Here is a 12,334-nt window from a genome sequence, read left to right as displayed (position 1 = left end):
CAGAGAGAGACTGAGAGAGAGAGAGAGAGAGAGAGAGAGAGAGAGAGAGAGAGAGAGGGAGGAGAGAGATGGAAATTGCGAGAATGAGTAAGATTAGGTGATTAATTGGAGTTTCCCCTTCACTTCATACACATCCATCAGAAAGTAGTGAGTGGAATGAGAGCGGACACAAGGGGGTGTGTCCATTCATCAAACTCACACCCGCCTCAAATGAGGCTGAAAGAGGGCGATGAAGAGGTGGGCTCTCTGCTTGTTACCAGCCACAGCTCACCTTCTCATTCTCCACCTGATGAAACATTATGCACTCCAGACATGGAGTCCAACAGGGATGTCATAATGGAATACTCATGACGTATTCATTCAGCAGACGCTTTTATCCAAAGGACGTACAGGGAGGGATTTTAATGTGTGATTTCTTGATCTGCAGTCACATACTCTGAGCTCTACCCATCCTCAATGGGATTTTTCTATCAGAGTTTGACTGACCTGTATGTTGCAATGGAGGCTCTGCCCTAAAGGAACACAACCCTTATTCAGAGTCTTCACCTATTATGTTCGTTTAGGTCGATGTAACACCGACAAGGATCATCTCCTTCATTATGGTTTGTAAAGTGCGTGTGTGTGTGCGTGCGTGTGTGTGTGTGTGTGTGTGTATGAGGGCGGAAGTGTAGGTGGGTTGGTGTGTGTGGGGTCCGTGCATGGCTGATTCCTGCGTGTGTGGAGAGCTCAATAGGACAGACGGTCATTAGACTGAGTGTCATGTAGCTACTTTGTCGCACAGTGGTGGACTGTGGATAATTATCAACACCAGCCCAATTACCTGGTGGGTTGAAATGGTGGGTCAGTCAGGGAAGGGGTGGGGTTGGGATGGAGGAGGGGTGGGGGTCTTATCTCTGAAGTACCAGTTTCATGGTCTCAGTGTGGTCATTAAAGACCAGGGACTGTACTACCCAGGCTGGCGGGTGTTGTGAGTCATTTCCTCTGAAGATGTGGAAACCTTGTCCGTTATTTGACTTATTATCTTTTTAACTTTGCAGGAATAGGAATTCAAATGGCTGAGCGGTTAGAGACTTGGGCTACTACTCAGAGGGTTGCCAGTTTGATTCCTTGCCGTGCCCAATAATGTTGTGTCATTGGGCACGGCACTCTTGCCTAGGGGGGAATGTCCCTATACTTACTGTAAGTCGCTCTGGATAAGAGCGTCTGCTAAATCAGTGGTTCCCAACTCTGGTCCTCGGGGCCCCCTGTCCTGCATGTTTTAGATGTTTCCCTGCTCCAACACACCTGATTCAAATGAATGGTCGTTAGCAGATTTCTGCACAGCTGGATAACGACCCATTCATAACTGTAATGCAATGACTAATGTACTAGTAGTGAGTGAGGTAAATAGTCAGATCAAGATGAGGAGGTAAACAGTAGTGTCTGAGTAGCTCTTTTGGCTGCCTTCTGGAATAATTTGAGGGAGAAGCTTTCTGACAATTCATCTTACTCCTTTCTGTTTGGAATGAGTGGCACATTGTTAGTATGGACCAGAGTCCAAAACAGTCTGACCTCAGAGACTCTTTTAGAGGCTTCAGAGTAGTGTAGGTTTTAGACTAAACCAATTTGGTATCCTGTTGGAGAAAGCTTGATGGATATTTAAAATGCACTCGGATGCTACCAAATCTGTGCTTCCACAATCTCTCTTTTCAATATCTCACTCCCTATTGTTCTCTCATCTTAATTCTCCTGCCTTGTTCTTATTTCAATTTTTCTTTCTCCTGCCATCTTTCTCTCATTATCTACTCTTAGACTCCTCTGCTGAAAAGAATGTCCCCAGGTCTGTAATCTGAGTGTGTGTGTGTGCAAGCATGTGTGTGTGACTCAACATGACCATTCTATAATCTGATCTCTGACCGATGGCCTACACTTGCCCTCCCAGTCAGGAGACAATGCCATCCAGAGACACACACCCCCCCTCCCCAGGACACAGCTGGGAGGAAGGACAGAGGACATTAAGATGGGAAGCATAAAAGGGTAAAAGTCAGGCAACAAACTTGCCTCAGACACTGCGAAAACACCATAACAGATTGTACTGTAAATCACACGTTTGTGGATTGACATTGCACTACATTTACATTTAGTCATTTAGCAGACGCTCTTATCCAGAGAGACTTGTGCAGGGGACACACTACAGGATAATTGGGCCGATTTCGCCCCTTCCGACAATCCTAGGTAACGTCCCGATTTTCTTGATGGTTCTACTGATTATCTTATCAAATGTTCCCTTGGTGTGAGGTGTGTCAAGAGTGACCGAATCTGCTCAGAAGGACGTCGGAGGCGCCCCGATCGCCAATCCTAAATATTCAACATGTTGAATATTTGCGATCAGAAATCCTGATGTGTGGGGGGAACCCCGACGACATACGCCGAGTTTATCACGTGAAACGAAACAATATCTAATCAGAAAGCAAGCTGAGAGAAGACGGAAACATAACAAACGGAGTCACAGTGCAGCACAAAGTGAAATTGAATTTATTTTTGGCAACAGCAAACCCTATTCTTTTTTACCTTGAATTTTCTGTGAAAATCATTCCAAACACTATCATCGCAATTTCTTCCTGCATATCGTCCGCCATGCTTATTGTTAAATCTCGACAGGTTTCGCGAGATTTATTGTGTTATCAGTCGGGACACTGTAGAAGCAAAACGGCTACATTTAGGATTTTTTGACCTCATGTTTGTGGTCTATCACAGTTTGAAAATCTTACAAGATTAAAAAAATATTTTGTGTGTCCCCAGCATTAGCCAATTTGACTAATCAATCCTAAATGTAACCGTTTTGCTCCTACAGTGTGTGGTGTGCCATGATTCAAATCATGGCACACCACACACTGTAGGAGCAAAACGGCTGTATCTAGGATGTTTTGTCTTCATGTTTGTGGTCTTTCACAGTTTGAAAATCTTATAAGGTTAAAAAAAATCATTTAGTGTGTACCCAGTATTACAGTAAGTACAGGGACAATCCCCAAGGCACGTAGGGTGAAGTGCCTTACTTAAGGACACAACGTCATTTTGCACGGCTGGGAATCAAACCGGCAACCCTCTGATTATCAGCCCAATTCCCTAACCGCTCAGGCATCTGACCCCCCTACAATCAAAGCACTTGTGAAAATGGCCATCCTAGCCAATCCACCCACCCACTCACACAGAGCAGTGTTCAGTAAATGGTGCTTGCCTCCAGCAGGAAGGCCATAGGTTCACATCCCAGTGGATGCCCATCCTCTCACTGAAACCCCTCTGGCTCTGCTGAGAGGGAGGGTCCACACGGAAAGAACCGGAATGTTGATGTGAGACTGCAAATGCAAATCGGCTTCTATTTTTAACCTGTTTTCCGTACTTCAGCATTCTCGCGCCCGGTAGTGTGTGAACTCTGTGATGAGCCAGCAATGTACAGTGCTGCCATCATGCCGGTGCACATCATCGCTGGGTTGTTGTTCCTGTTGTTGTGACAAAGACCGGCCTCTATCCCCGCTGTTACAATATGTTTGTCTCTGCTTATCAGGGCCCTGGCAGGCCAGAACCTGCCCCTACAGTCAGCATTTTCACCCTGCTGTTCTGATCACCCTGGTCAGGGAGGCTGGAGCCACGCTTGGAATACACATCCGTGTACAGTTAACAGTTAACTTGATTCGTTCAAATATATTTATGGCGTGATTTGTCCCAAATCTGTCCCAAGACTGTGACGTGAAAACGACGTGTTTTATTTTTAACCCGTTGCTGTTATATATGACATAGACCAAACCGTGCTGTATTTCGAGGGTCACATCCTCGTCCTACTTGATTGCAGCAGTGCAAACGTATCCACTAATAACAAATCTAAACAGCCTTTTCCAGTTGCCCATTCAGTAAAGTATTGGTCAAGCATTGATTAGAAACGTAGTCTTTTCCAGTCAGACCTTCCTCCTGTGGAGTGTGTGAGAATGCATCTTTGTCTGTCTGTGCGTCTGTCCGTGGACCCTGAGCGTGTTAGAATAGTACTTAAACCTGCTCCAATAGCTCTGTTCCATGTCACCGTGTCATGGCCCTCTGAGTCCTCCCATTGGTCGGGGTCATAGAGGCAGAATAAGGTCACCGACTCTACTAACAACCGTAAACACTCACACATTTCCAGCGTGTGTGTCTGAGTGTGTGCTGTGTGTGTCTGAGTGTGTGTTGTGTGTATCTGAGTGTGTGTTGGTGTGTTGTATGGGAAACGGGGAGGAGGGTGTTGCGCAACACAGGTCTACGCCATTCCATGCCTGTCAGCCTTTTCCCTTTCTCTCCATCTCTCCTCCATTTCTATTTATGAGCATCTAGACGTGTGTCATGCATATGTATGGATAAAACATGGAAAGAGGCCCTCCTCCTCATCCAGGCAGATGCATCGTACCCGAGTGAGTGATCTTTACCAACGTCTAATATCTCTGTTCAGCAGTTCTACCTCCCGTCAGCCATGGAGGAATAGCTAATGCTTCCTATCTGTCTGCTAGACTTTGTACAAACATTGACAGACACACACTCACGCATCCACGCACGCCGCAGTATTATCAATGACTTCAATTTATCTTTTGAACAGAACACAAGACCAGAGTAAAGGACTGGGAATGGTAAGGGTGGGAAGGTGTGTTTATGTCTGTATGTAGTATGTGTGTGTGTGTGTGTTTTACCACCATCCCCAGCAGCCCTGCCACATAAAGATGTATCACCAAGGGGCAGTGCAGTCCCAGCTATCTCAGGAGCAGCCAACATGTATCTGACCGCCCAGAAACAGGCTGGCTCACGATATAGAGAACACCTGTTTGTGTTGGTATTACAGGAGATGGTGCTTGTTTAAGAAAACACACGCTGAAGACACATCTGAGGATGCAGACGGGTTGTTAGCGTGTCGTGACCATCAACAGAACATGTGTGACGGCTTCCTGGTGAGCTACAGCTATTACCTGCCAGGAGGGGGGAGTGGGGGGAGGGAGGCTGGCAGGGGATCCTGGAGGGAGGGTGCAGAGGAAAGGAGGATGATGAGGGATTGGGAAAGGGAGGATGGTGAGGGATTCCCAGCTTGGTTCAGTCATCAGGCGTGGCTGTGTGGAGGAACCAAAGCCAGGGCTCTAAATCTTAGTCTGTGTGTGGCATGTGTCGAGATGCTATGAAGACAGATTTGCGATGAGAGTAAAAAGCGGTATTCAGTGTTAGGCAGTTTGAAGTGGGTGTGTGAGGAGGATGAAGATGAGTGTTTGCAGGCCACTGTGCTCCAGGGAGGTGGCACTGTAAGCAGGGCTGGGCATCAGGATACTCAGACAGGACCAGACATGGATCACTGTTGGCTAGCAGCCAACTGTGTGTGTTTGTGTGTGTGTGTGTGTGTGCGTGGAACTGTGTATGTTTGTGTTCTGTGTGTGTGTAGTCGGGACACAGCACGGTGTGGAGTCCAGCTGCGTTAACTCGGTGAGGCTTTATGGGGGAAGCTGTAGGGGTGCCATGGGCTGGCAGAGTGGCCCAGCCCAGCAGCACGCTGCCTGGGGGAACTGCTTTGTGAGCCTGGCTCTTCTGGAGCCGAGAGCCTTAGCGATCCAGGGACTCACACACGGGATCCAACTCAAATCTGACACACACGTACCCAGATGTGTGCACACAAACACACCCACACACATTGTACCACACACACACACACACACACATGTCGATGACATCGCACGGAATACTGGAGCCTCGCTAATTTAACACTCGTGTCAGTGGCACAGAATTACTTTGATTAGTCTTGCAGAGCTGCCGTGTGTGTGTGAGCTGCTCCCACTCCCAACCCCCCCACCCCCCACCCCCCCTCCCCCACCGCCCTCCATCCCACCCCACCTCCCCACCACCCCCCATCCCACCCCCCCTCCCCCACCACCCTCCATCCCACCCCACCTCCCCACCACCAACATGAGTTTAAGGAGAGGGGGGCCAGAAACAGAGGGATTAGTGTGTTGTGTGTGTGAGAGCGAAAAAGAGAGAGATTGAGAGAGAATACAGGAGTGAAAAGGGTGAGATATAAAAGGAGATCAAACTGTCACGAAGAGAGGAAAGGAGAGTCAATGGAGAAAGACAGGGAGCCAGATGAGCGGAAGAGAAAGGGAAGGGAGGAGAGGGGGAGTGAAGGATGAGATTAGAATGTGTATCCATCAGAGGGGTGTCTGGTGTGAGAGAAGCCCTCTACTCCTCCTCCTCCTCTTGACACCAGGGGGATTCCCTAAGGTCTGCCATGGTCTGCAGTGTGGAGGGTCTGCAGTGTGGAGGGTCTGCAGTGTGGAGGGTCTGCAGCGTGGAGGAGCTGCAGTGTGGAGGGTCTGCAGCTTGGAGCGTCTGCAGTGTGGAGGGTCTGCAGTGTGGGGGGTCTGCAGTGTGGAGGGTCTGCAGCGTGGAGCGTCTGCAGTGTGGAGGGTCTGCAGTGTGGAGGGTCTGCAGTGTAGAGGGTCTGCAGTGTGGAGGGTCTGCAGTGTAGAGGGTCTGCAGTGTGGAAGAGCTGCAGTGTGGAGAAGCTGCAGTGTGGAGGGTCTGCAGCGTGGAGGGTCTGCAGTGTGGAGGGTCTGCAGTGTAGAGGGTCTGCAGTGTGGAAGAGCTGCAGTGTGGAGAAGCTGCAGTGTGGAGAAGCTGCAGTGTGGAGGGTCTGCAGCGTGGAGAAGCTGCAGTGTGGAGGGTCTGCAGTGTGGAGGGTCTGCAGAGTGAAGGGTTGGCTGCATGTTTTCTTTGTTTGCATTGCTGTGTGTTGTTAGTTCGTGCATCTTTTGTGTATTGCTGTATTTGTGTTGCATGAATCTGTGTGTCTGTGTGTGTGTGTGTTTGGATCCTTGCTGACCCGGGATTAGCTAGGCTAAAGGCTAACGTGCAAAGATCCATACCCGGCCTGCTGCTTTGGCCTGTGGGCAGTACCATGATTACACTGTAAATACACACGCACACACAACAGCTGTTGTGTTCTTGCTGATTTCCTCTGCTCACAGACACAGAAGGCAGGATCGTAAGGACATTTAGAGGAATGTGTCAGCTCTCACAGCCTTCTACCTCACATGCTCGCACGCTTCCTCGCAAGCCTTTTACTGGTAGATGTGTGCTGTGGGGGTGTTATGTATGTGTTGTGCGTGTGTGTGAGTTCTGCATCACAGAGGAAGTGTGTAGGTTTACAGGGGTTTTGTGTTTGTGTGTGTCTGTCAGTGAGTGTGTGCATGTCTGTATGTGTGTAGAAGTGTGTCAAGAAGGGATTCCACACTGATTCGGTGTATATTATTCTGTCAGTGCTAGTGCTAAAGTAGGGCGAGACGGCATGAGAAAGTGACAAGGGTCGAGAGAGGAAGAAATTAAGCTTGCTCCTTGCAGGAACAATTACTGGTTTGTTGAAGCAGCCAAATGGCCGATCTTCCTTCAAGAACTCTTCACCTTCCTCTCCTTCCCTCAGACCTCTGCTCTCCCCAGGCTGGGCGGACTGGGAGCTGAACTGGTGCCACAACCTAACAACAGCTGCTCCATTGTAACTGCAGTTCCAAAATGATTGTGTGGAAGTCTGTCCCCATAAATGTGAGGTATGCTTTGGCACAGTGGAATGTTGTGTTTGCAGTAACTGGAGGGCACAGTCGGGGTTTCTGCAAAGCAAGTTTGGAATATCCACCCTCTTTGTCTCAGAGGATGAGTGAAATTGGTTCTGTCAAAACCAGGATGACCCGGATATCCAGAGAGAAGCAAGTGGGGACGTTATGTCATTATCTCTCTCTCTCTCTCTCTCTCTCTCTCTCTCTCTCTCTCTCTCTCTCTCTCTCTCTCTCTCTCTCTCTCTCTCTCTCTCTCTCCCTCTCTCCCTGTGGCTGAACATCTTGTCCTGTTTGTAGACTACAGGCCTTCACACAACACATCCACCAGCTCCAGGCTCATCCCTCCATCTCTCCCCCCATCCTCTCCTTCCCCTCTCTGGCTCCTTACCTCCTGCTGCCTCCAGTGCTGTGGTCCTCCCATCTCCTGTCATCAGCAGCAGCAGATCAGGGGCTCCTGGGGACTAATTAGACATGCCAGGCATTAGGACCAGGAAGAAGCCCCCCTCCCCCTGCCTCTGTGGCCAGGGCCTGATAAGAGGAGCCAGGGGGCTAATGGTGTCAGGAGAGGTAGGGTGGGACCTGAGGGGGGTAGAGAGAGAGAGAGAGATGGAAAGAGAGAGAGAGAGAGATGCCGATTATGTGTGTATTTGCGATGGTGCTTGTGTGTGTGTGTGGGGATAGTTGAAAGCGTGGTTCAGTTTCTCTCTGATGTTGTTCCAGCTGCACTGAGGCTTCTCTTTAGATGACTGACCTAACAGCGTGAGAGGGTTGGCAAAAGAGGGGGGTTGTGGGTGGGGGGAGGTGGGGGAGGGCGAGGGGTGCAGGACGATTGGGCAGTCCAGAGCTTGGTGTCAGGATGGAAATGTTTGCCGTTCCTGAAGGTTGAATCCAAAGTTGTTGCAAGATTTATTTCTCAGGCAACACCCACACCCGCACCCTATTCACCCCGTCTAAACTGTCTAAGTGTTCAACTCAGCCACGCAGGCTAGGACCAGGGAGTGTGGACACGGATGGATGGCCGTCTCTGCAGCCTTCATCCTAATGTTCCCTGTCTCTCTTGATCCCAATGCAATTACACCTTCCTCTGGGGACAGCGCGGACAGACAAGAAAGGATGAGATGATGATTACTCCTGATCTCCCGAATCTCAGGTCCTCTCCATCCCTCTGTCACCCAGCCATGTTACTGTGTTTACACTCATTTTTAAATACCCCTCCAGTCCGTGCTTACAGTAATCCGGTCTGTTTAGACTAGTGTCAGAGTACCGACTCTGGGGAGAGGTGAGGGAGCTGCAGGCGGAGGCTCCTGGGCACCTGAGGGGAGCCAATGAGTAACACTTTACTTCCTACTTTCCCCCTTTTTGAGAGAGAAGTGGACAATGTCAGAGGGATAGAGGACGCATAAGGAGGGGGTGGGCTGAAAAAGAAAGAGGGGGGGGGGAAGTAGGAGAGAGGATGCGAGGGAAAGAGAGAGAAAGAGAGAGAACAAAAAAGGGAGAGAGACAAATGGAAAGAATAAGAGAGAGAGAGAGAGAGAGAGAGAGAGAGAGAGAGAGAGAGAGAGAGAGAGAGAGAGAGAGAGAGAGAGAGAGAGAGAGAGAGAGAGACAGAAATAGAAATCAGAAGAAAAGAGAGTGAAAGAGGGAGAGATGAGTGATAAGAAGAGGAGATCCCTGTCAAGGACAGCTCACGTCAATGAAAAGACATCATCATCAGGATCTGATGGCCGAGATAAAAGAGGCCCTCATGTTTGCGAACGGAATTAAAGAGCTCCTGTCATTAGCCACTCTCTCATTAAACAGAGAACAAAAGAAATCTCCCTCAGCTCTCCTCGTTCATTTATTACAGTAACAGCAGCGTACAATATCTGCTGCCTCTCCAGCTCCAGACGCACCAGTGTCTCTGTCATGACAGCAGATGTCTGTCTGACGAACCCAGGTTCCCTAGCCCAAGTATCATTAGACCAAACAGGATATCTTTGTGGTCTAAAGAATGGGTGCTTATGAGCTTTCCAAGACAGGGCTCCGGAGCTAACACTTGTATGCCGTTCCAGACAATAGAGATGTTGTTATTTTCTCTCAATTTGTATTCCCGTACTTATCCGTAGGAGGGTGATTTACGACAAGGACAAAGACACAGCACACGTGTGTTCACTCAAACACAGATAACACAGCCATGTGGACTGACATGAAAGGATGAATGCAGAACGCGATGACCTTGCCTTTAAGTGAAGAGATAAACACGCAGAAAACAAGATGCTCGTTCTCTCTGTCACACAGACACACGCATGTAATCACTGCACATACTATGCACCGTGATCGTGCAATTCATCTCCATCCTAAGGAAGGTGAAGGAGATGTCAGGCAGGTCAGAGATCACCGCTTCAGAAAAGAGGTCAGAGTATCACTGTATTGGATAGTAAAGCATTGTGCTGGCCTACACGAACAGGTGTCTGCTGAATGACGACTGCCCACTGTCACACACGCACATACACACACACACAGAGACATGTACACCTATAAACTTTCACAAACCAATCTGTGTAGTTGTGGTGATAAAATACCCTCACTCCTTTTTCAGGTTGTGTTCAGCTTCTGTCTACTTCCCCTACAGCCATGGAGCTTGTTGGGGTGGAGGGAGGGGTAGGAGGGTGAGGATGGAGGGATGGACACAGAGGTGGAGGGAGGGGTAGGAGGGTGAGGATGGAGGGATGGACACAGAGGTGGAGGGAGGGGTAGAGGGTGAGGATGGAGGGATGGACACAGAGGTGGAGGGAGGGGTAGGAGGGTGAGGATGGAGGGATGGACACAGAGGTGGAGGGAGGGGTAGGAGGGTGAGGATGGAGGGATGGACACAGAGGTGGAGGGAGGGGTAGGAGGGTGAGGATGGAGGGATGGACACAGAGGTGGAGGGAGGGGTAGGAGGGTGAGGATGGAGGGATGGACACAGAGGTGGAGGGAGGGGTAGAGGGTGAGGATGGAGGGATGGACACAGAGGTGGAGGGAGGGGTAGGAGGGTGAGGATGGAGGGATGGACACAGAGGTGGAGGGAGGGGTAGGAGGGTGAGGATGGAGGGATGGACACAGAGGTGGAGGGAGGGGTAGGAGGGTGAGGATGGAGGGATGGACACAGAGGTGGAGGGAGGGGTAGAGGGTGAGGATGGAGGGATGGACACAGAGGTGGAGGGAGGGGTAGGAGGGTGAGGATGGAGGGATGGACACAGAGGTGGAGGGAGGGGTAGGAGGGTGAGGATGGAGGGATGGACACAGAGGTGGAGGGAGGGGTAGGAGGGTGAAAATGGAGGGATGGACACAGAGGTGGAGGAGTGTCAGACCAGTTGATTACCTCTGGGAGGGCTGGAGAGAAAATAAGGGAGGACCAGAGACCAGGTGTGAGAGAAGGAATGGAAAGAAAAGGATAAAAGGTATTAAAAAACTGAGAGAGAGAGAGAGAGAGAGAGAGAGAGAGAGAGAGAGAGAGAGAGAGGGAAGAGAGAAAAAAATGAAAAAGAGAGTGTGTTAGATCAAGGGAAATATATAGAAAGAGAGGGAGAGAGAAAGGGAGAATGAGAGAGAGGGAGAGGTAGCGAGAGACAGAGGGTGCTAAAGATATAGAGAGAGAGAGAGAAAGAGAGAGAGAGAAAGAGAGAGAGAGAGAGAGAGAGAGAAAGAGAGAGAGAAAGAGAGAGAGAGAGAAAGAGAGAAGAGAGGGGGAGTCTGTTTTCTTGATTGCCGCAGTATGGAGCAATAGAGTCCACCATCTCTTGGATTATGAGAGGGTTCAGGGTCAATGACTGAAGGCCACAGTAGTCCCCTGATAGGCCCACAACCCTGTCTATCATTTGTGCTTTATTACAATCCGCTCTGTGTTTATGTGTGTGCATGTCTGTGTGGCATGCGTGTGTGTTCATGTGCCAAGCAGGTGTGTGTGGTGAGAGGGACACAATATGTGTGTCACTTGAGCGCAAGTTTATACATTGTTTATCAGTCCAGCTAATTGATCAACTTAATAGATTTTATCTAACAAACTCTCCACCCATTTCCCAGGGCACTTTTTTCAGCTATCTTAATTGGTCGCTTGTCTTTGAAGTCTCTCCCTGAGACTCACAGAATAGGTTGGTGTAATATCTTCGGCAGGGAGAAGGTATCCGATAAGATACACTCTCTGTGAACTCTCTGGCAGGATAATTGTGTTGGCCAAATAAATAGATCATTAGCTGTAAAGGGCTGTTTCCAAGGAGAACATGGACACAAGCCAGGGCAGATTTTGGAGTGATAGGGAAGGATCTGTCGATGCAGCAACACTGGTGTTTGGGTTGTAAACACACATACACTCATGCTACAATGGCTCACACTATTACTTTCTTTCCAACACACACACACACACACAGAGTTATGACTTTTATGCTGTGTTGTTGGAAACATTATCTGAACAGTATAACTGAAACCGATTGTCTATTCTGGATTTTCCCCTAGGCAGTTCCGGAGGGAGGGAGGGAGGGAGGGAGGGAGGGAGGGAGGGAGGGAGGGAGGGAGGGAGGGAGGGAGGGAGGGAGGGAGGGAGGGAGGGAGGGAGGGAGGGAGGGAGGGAGGGAGGGAGGGAGGGAGGGAGGGAGGGAGGGAGGGAGGGAGGGAGGGAGGGAGGGAGGGAGGGAGGGAGGGAGGGAGGGAGGGAGGGAGGGAGGGAGGGAGGGAGGGAGGGTGTTTCTGTAGGGCGAGTGTCTGTTAGTAGACCAGCCAGCAGTACTAGAAGAGTT

Source organism: Hypomesus nipponensis, chromosome 11, assembly GCF_054491055.1.
Source record: "Hypomesus nipponensis isolate SF chromosome 11, ASM5449105v1, whole genome shotgun sequence".
Classification (NCBI taxonomy): Eukaryota; Metazoa; Chordata; class Actinopteri; order Osmeriformes; family Osmeridae; genus Hypomesus; species Hypomesus nipponensis.
The sequence above is the reverse complement of the archived record's forward strand: the minus strand, read 5'-3'. Positions refer to the sequence as shown.